The sequence below is a fragment of the Camelus bactrianus genome, chromosome 15 (assembly GCF_048773025.1).
Source record: "Camelus bactrianus isolate YW-2024 breed Bactrian camel chromosome 15, ASM4877302v1, whole genome shotgun sequence".
NCBI lineage: Eukaryota > Metazoa > Chordata > Mammalia > Artiodactyla > Camelidae > Camelus > Camelus bactrianus.
In genome coordinates, this window is record NC_133553.1 from 16,611,554 (window position 1) to 16,617,553 (window position 6,000).

A 6,000-nucleotide genomic window follows, 5' to 3' on the forward strand; every position below is an offset into this window, starting at 1 on the left:
AGTAGAAGAGAGAAGGTCCAGCCATTTTGTTTGTTAATAATAACACCAGATAATTAGAAACTTTAAGTTTGCTTGTGAGTTCTTTTCATTCCATAAAAATAGTTCTATCCAAAGAGAAGAAGAAAAGAGTATTTCTTCAACTCTAACCCCAAGCTGAGCACTGGATGTTCAGCATCATCTTTTATTCCCATGACAACCTGAGAGTTATTATAGCCACTATTTTGTAAGTGTAAATACCCACAGATATGCTGAAATGCCCAGGATCACGGAACTGTGTCTCATTCCGGAACGCATGACCTTCCTCCTACATCACATCGACGGGAAGGGTTATTTCCGGAGGCTGAGGAGCCCAACACACACACACGCTGACCAATGAAGGGACAGCTGGAGTCCAGCTCTGGAGACTGCCATCTTGGTACCTAGGATACTGACTCAGTGAAACCGTCGGATTTTCTGTCTGAGTTCTAATAGGGTGAAACTAAATGAATCTGTGTTAATAGTAATCATGCATTTAATCGACCATTATTAATCTTCAAACCTGTTTACCCCTCTCATTTATCTTCCTGATCCTCCACTGTAATTACTATTGTTGTTAGAGCTGCTCCTGTTATTCAGACGATAACGAGTAAGTGAGGAAACAATCTTACGGTTCCCAGGAAGGTCAGCTCCCAGCCTAGCCTCCCTCCACCTGCCCTGTTTACACAGTTTCCTCTGGATTTAGCTCCACTGTGTTTGTCCACAAAGGCGTCTTCTTTGTCATCAGTGTAGGTCACCTGCGTGCCTCTCAGGGAGTCCAAGGCAGAGGAGCAGACACTAGGCAGGAGGCAGGCTGAAACTTACAGGAGAGGCGGGGAATGCGCAGGAAGTGAGACTAAAGCCAGAGCTCTGTATTCCTCTCCGTCCTTCCAGAACCGCCCCGTCCCCTTTCCTCCTCCTCCGTCAGCAGGATTCCTGTGCCCTCTGGGCTCCAGGAGGGCTTCTCCAGCTGGGGCGTGAAGGGAGGAAGGAGGTCTCACCTCTGTCCCTGCGAGGTCACCTCGGGTCACTGTCGCCGAGTGAAAGATTGTGGACCCTTTCAATGCACCTTGTGCCCCGTACCTCCATCATCTCTGTCTCCTGGCAACCTCTGGTAGCTCTTCTGCCCCCATGCTCATCATTAGGGCGGTAACATGGCAGCTGATGGCAGCTTCCAGACTCCTGCAGCCCACCCACTTTTTCCTTAGTGCCTTTGCACATAAAACTTGCTAAATCCTATTTGGGGTATGTTTCCCGTTGGAACTTGACAGGATACGGATCCGTGGATCAGAACTTAGTCGCTCAGCACAGAGCAGTTTTATTCTCACTCCCTCCCCCACTTCCCCTCTATAAGTTCAGAGGCATTTTCTTTACCTGTGACTCGGGACAAGATGTCCAGTCTGCATAATGCCTCCATTTCCTCTTCTCCAAAGTGTGATGAATAACGTGGGTTGCTCTCGGCATCAGACGAGACATTGCATGGAAAATGCAGGTGTGGGGCCTGGGAAAGAGTAGATACTGGGTACGTTTCAGCTTTAAGAAGGTGCCATCTTGAAGGACTCCATTCTTTTCACTCTGGTAATAAACAGAAATATACATAATTTTTGTGCCCTAAGTGGGATTTTATAGAAAAACAGTAAAAGTCAAAGAAAAGGGGAAGTTCTTTCAAAAAAAAAATTTTTTTAACAAATCATTTAATAGACTCACGGACACAGAAAACAACTGTGGTTACCAGGGGTAAAGCAGGGAAGAAGGGACATATTAGGAGTTTGGGATTAATAGGTACACACTACTAGACATAAAACAGATAAACAATAAGGAACTACTGTACAGCGCAGGGAGCTACATTCAATTTCTTATAATGAGCTGAAAATGGAAAAGAATCTGAATACGCATATATATGCACGTGTATAACTGAATCGCTTTGCTGGGCACGTGAAACTAACATTGCAAATTGACTACACTTCAATAAAATATAAGAATTAAAAAGAATAAAGTAAAATAGAACAAGCTATTAAAAAATCACTCCAATGGGTAACAGGAGCCTTCAAACGGACTTCCCCCACCCCTTCTACCTCCGTGGATTTTGGAAACAAACAGAAGAATAGTTCTGTTCAAAGCTTCCTCTGAACTCTACCATTTGGGGAGGTTTTACGGGAGGTTATACAGCTCTGGAAAGAGCATGATCAGACGTGGCAACAGGCCCACAGATAACATCGTTGTCAGTTTACTCAATTGAGTTATCTGAAAAATATGGGATTTAATTAGAGTCTATTCTCTGTTCTTTCTAAATGTGAGCAGAGAAGGGTGCACGTCAGCTGACCTAGAACAAAGAGGCCGGGCTCTGAGCATCCTGCCTCTCATCCTCGGTCGCCAAGTAATTAGAAGTTGTTAGAACGATCATATCTGAGGCAGAGAAGAAAGAGGCAGAAACTTCTCAAAAATGTGCATTATCTTCTTGCCTGAAAGGGACAGAGAGAAATTCCACACATGTTTCTCTGAAAGGCAGGGCTGTGCTGTAAGACTACCCACCCCAATTATTCAGGATGAAATGAAAGACAATTGTGGTTTTGAAAACACAAGGCCTAGTAGGCGTCTGCGTGAGCAATGAAGTGGAGAGAACGTTTGGTTGGAAAGAGCTCTATTTATAGAAAAGAGACTGCGGGTTTCGTCTCCTCTTTGCCTTGGCTCTGAGTGAGGGAGGGCGGAGGCTGGGCTTGGCGACACACCACCTCCAGTAGTTAGTGCACAGCAAAGATGCACGGGGAGGCGGGGGGGGGGTCCTGTCCATTTCAATGCAAGATGAATGAAAGCTCTTCTTTGTTTTTAAAATTATTTTCTGAATTAGAGTCAGAATGATAAATTTTCTTTACTTCTTCTAAAGTTTACTGTCAGCATTGGTCCATGGGGTAGGACCCGAATTTTCTCTTTTGGAGGGGGCTTTATTATTATTTTTTAATGTGAATCTTTTCTTTTTGGTGGGGGAGGTAATTAGGTATATATATATATGTATATATATGTATGTGCACATATGTGTGTGTGTATGTGTGTATGTATGTGTGTGTGTATATATATGTATATTTTAAATGGGTACCAGGGATTGAGTCCAGGACCTCATGCATGCTAAGCACACATGCTACCACTGAGCTGTACCCTCCTGCCCAGGACCTGAATATTTTGATGTCATCCTGAAATGAGACTCTTATAAAGCTTGTTCTCAGAGCCTTCGATCAATAGCTATTCCATTTTATTTTTTTGGCTGATTTAAAATCCGTGATCTTGCTAAGAAGATAAAATAGTGGTATCTCATGGTGGGTGTTGGGGGAGTGGTGTGGAAGCACTGAAAATTGTGGCTTTTTCCTGTATAACTTTCACTGTAACCCAAAGAAGCACCTCCACTTCCTCACATTTTGTCCGTCCATCTGGTCTTCAGATCTGTCTGGGACAAAGTCACAGGGCCCCAGTTCCCACCCTTTCCCATACGTCGCAGTGTCTACCAGGGAGGTGGAGGGTTTTCCTGGATGAGCATCTGATCCACCTCTGGTGGCAGAAACTGGCATCAGACCCCAGAAAGGCCATCCTATTCCTCAGGAGCAGGGCGGCCACCAGGCTTTCATTATACGTCTAGTTTTCTCTACGAGCCTCACTGTTTCCTAGGCGTTGGGTCTTCCCCTCTTTGCAAAGCTAACGTCTACCCAGCCGATCGTCAGACACTTCTCCTAAACCAACCAAGAGTCATTCTCCCTGAAGTGGCAGCCCTTCAAAGCAAGACTCTGGCGTTCCTGCGACAGATGTGCAGGGGTGGGAAGGGAGCCGTCTGTGCCCGAGTGTCGTGCTTTTTCACGCTCATTGTCCTGTTTTTCCTTTAAGTATTTATTTGATTTTCTTTGAGGGGGTGGTAATCAGGTTTGTTTGTTGTTTAATGAAGGTGGAACCCAGGACCTTCTGCATGCTAAGCACACACTCCACCACTGAGCTGCCCTCCCCCGTCACTGTCCTGTTTTGCTGACAGAGGTTTTGCTTCCCCTTTGCAGCTCCTTTCCCAGGCCCTGGGAGGACAGAGCCACCCTAGGAGGAGTGTGACGACCGCCGGGCGCCTGGTGGTTGAAGAACTGGCATGTTCAGTGCTGGTGGCAGTGATGGTGCCCAGCATGTGGTTTTTTTCAGGCACCATGTAACCCAGGTGATTACTCCAGGGTTACTTGTCAGCAAGAGCCTTCTCTTTCATGAAACATCCTGAGAAGAGACTCCTTTCTTAAAGCGTCACTTAGACTTTTTTGAAAATGAAAGAGGGGTGTGGACGCCCCTGGCACTGAGGGAGTCTTTGCTTTCAGCACGTCTCTCATTTCTGGTATAAAAGGATATTTCAGGCTCAGAATGTATCCACTCTACCTCACTCTGGAATCACCATGATGCAAAAAACATCATCTCCATTGTTTTTCTTGGAACTCTGTTACCAAAACTACCTGTATTAAGTGAAACTGATGATCTTTAGATTTAAGACCATGTTTGTAGGGTCTGATTCATTTCTAGTTTTAAGAAAATTCAGTCATTTAACCTTTCTCTGACTACATCCTACAGCTGAAACAGCTTTAAAAAATATTTATTTATTATTGTATTGTTTTAAAAATTATTTTATTTTGGCCAGGGGTAGGTACAGCCATTATTATTATTATTATTATTATTATTATTATTATTATTACTATTACTATTACTATTACTATTACTATTACTATTATTATTATTACTACTACTATTATTCCAATTCAGAATTGGAGGGTTTTAAATGTCCACAAAGTTCCTGCCCGTGGCATTGCATAAAATTTAAGAAAATAACAGAAGAAAGACTTTCTCCCCAAGATTTGAAGGCTACAATACTTAACAATCAGAGACTGTTATTGGAAGTTTAATTCAGACAAACACTTTCTCTCTGCCAGGTAAGGGTTTAAGCTCAAGGGTGGACAGACAGGGGCCAGGGAGGGGCCCTCCCTCGGCAGGACCGCGCTGCGGCAGTGGGCGGCCCCACGCGTGCCCGATGCCGGTCCCCGCACTCGCCGGCCGGTGGGATTCAGGCACCTGGACGCCCACAAGGGCTTAGGGGCCCGCTCTTCATAATCTGAGGCTTCTCTCTTGATAAAACCAGCAGCCGTTTTACGTAGACTGTGCAGCAAAGGAGAGAGAGAGGCCATGCGACGCAGGTGGCAGGTCGGCTCGCAGTTTTACTTAGAAGAGTAAGCAGTGGGCCTGAAGGACCCGGGACGGTAAGTTAAACGTTGAATTTCATAGTTCCTCAGAGGTGCCCAGAGCAGGATTCCAGCACACTCCCATCACCGAATTAAACTTTCTCAGCACAAAGTACTGTGGTTACTTTGCAATTATTTTAACCCAAGCTCTAGACGCTTTACAGGTATGTGGTACCCAAATACGTGTTAGTTGATAAAATAAAGACAGAGTTATTTCCCAAACCATAGATAGACCCAAACCGTCATGAACAAGCCTAATTAGAAGTTTTTAAAGGTGTGTTTTTTTCAGGGCATAACTTTGTTTTTATTTCTTTTTTTTGGGGGGGTGATATTAGATTTATTTATTTATTTTAATGGAGGTACTGGGGATTGACCCCAGGGCCTCCTGCATGCTAAGTATGCACTCTACTACTTGAGCTGTTCCCTCCCCTCTTTAAGTTTATTTTTAAATTTGAAATACCTGCTTCTTTCCTTGGACAAGTAGCCACATACTGGCCTGTGCCCCTGTGGGGTTATTCACGTCTCAGGGCTCTCCGATGTTGACCAGGAGAAAGCGAAGGCGTGTCTGCACAGCCCTGCTGCAGCCAGATTCCAGACGGAGCGTTATGGACGGAACTTTGCTTTCCTCCACGTAGAGTGAAAACCTCCACAACACACTGTGGCCTTAACTCACTGCGGGCTTTCGCCCCACAAGGACAAGAGTATGAGACAGAGGATCTCCAAGAGTCCTGAGTTTTTGTCC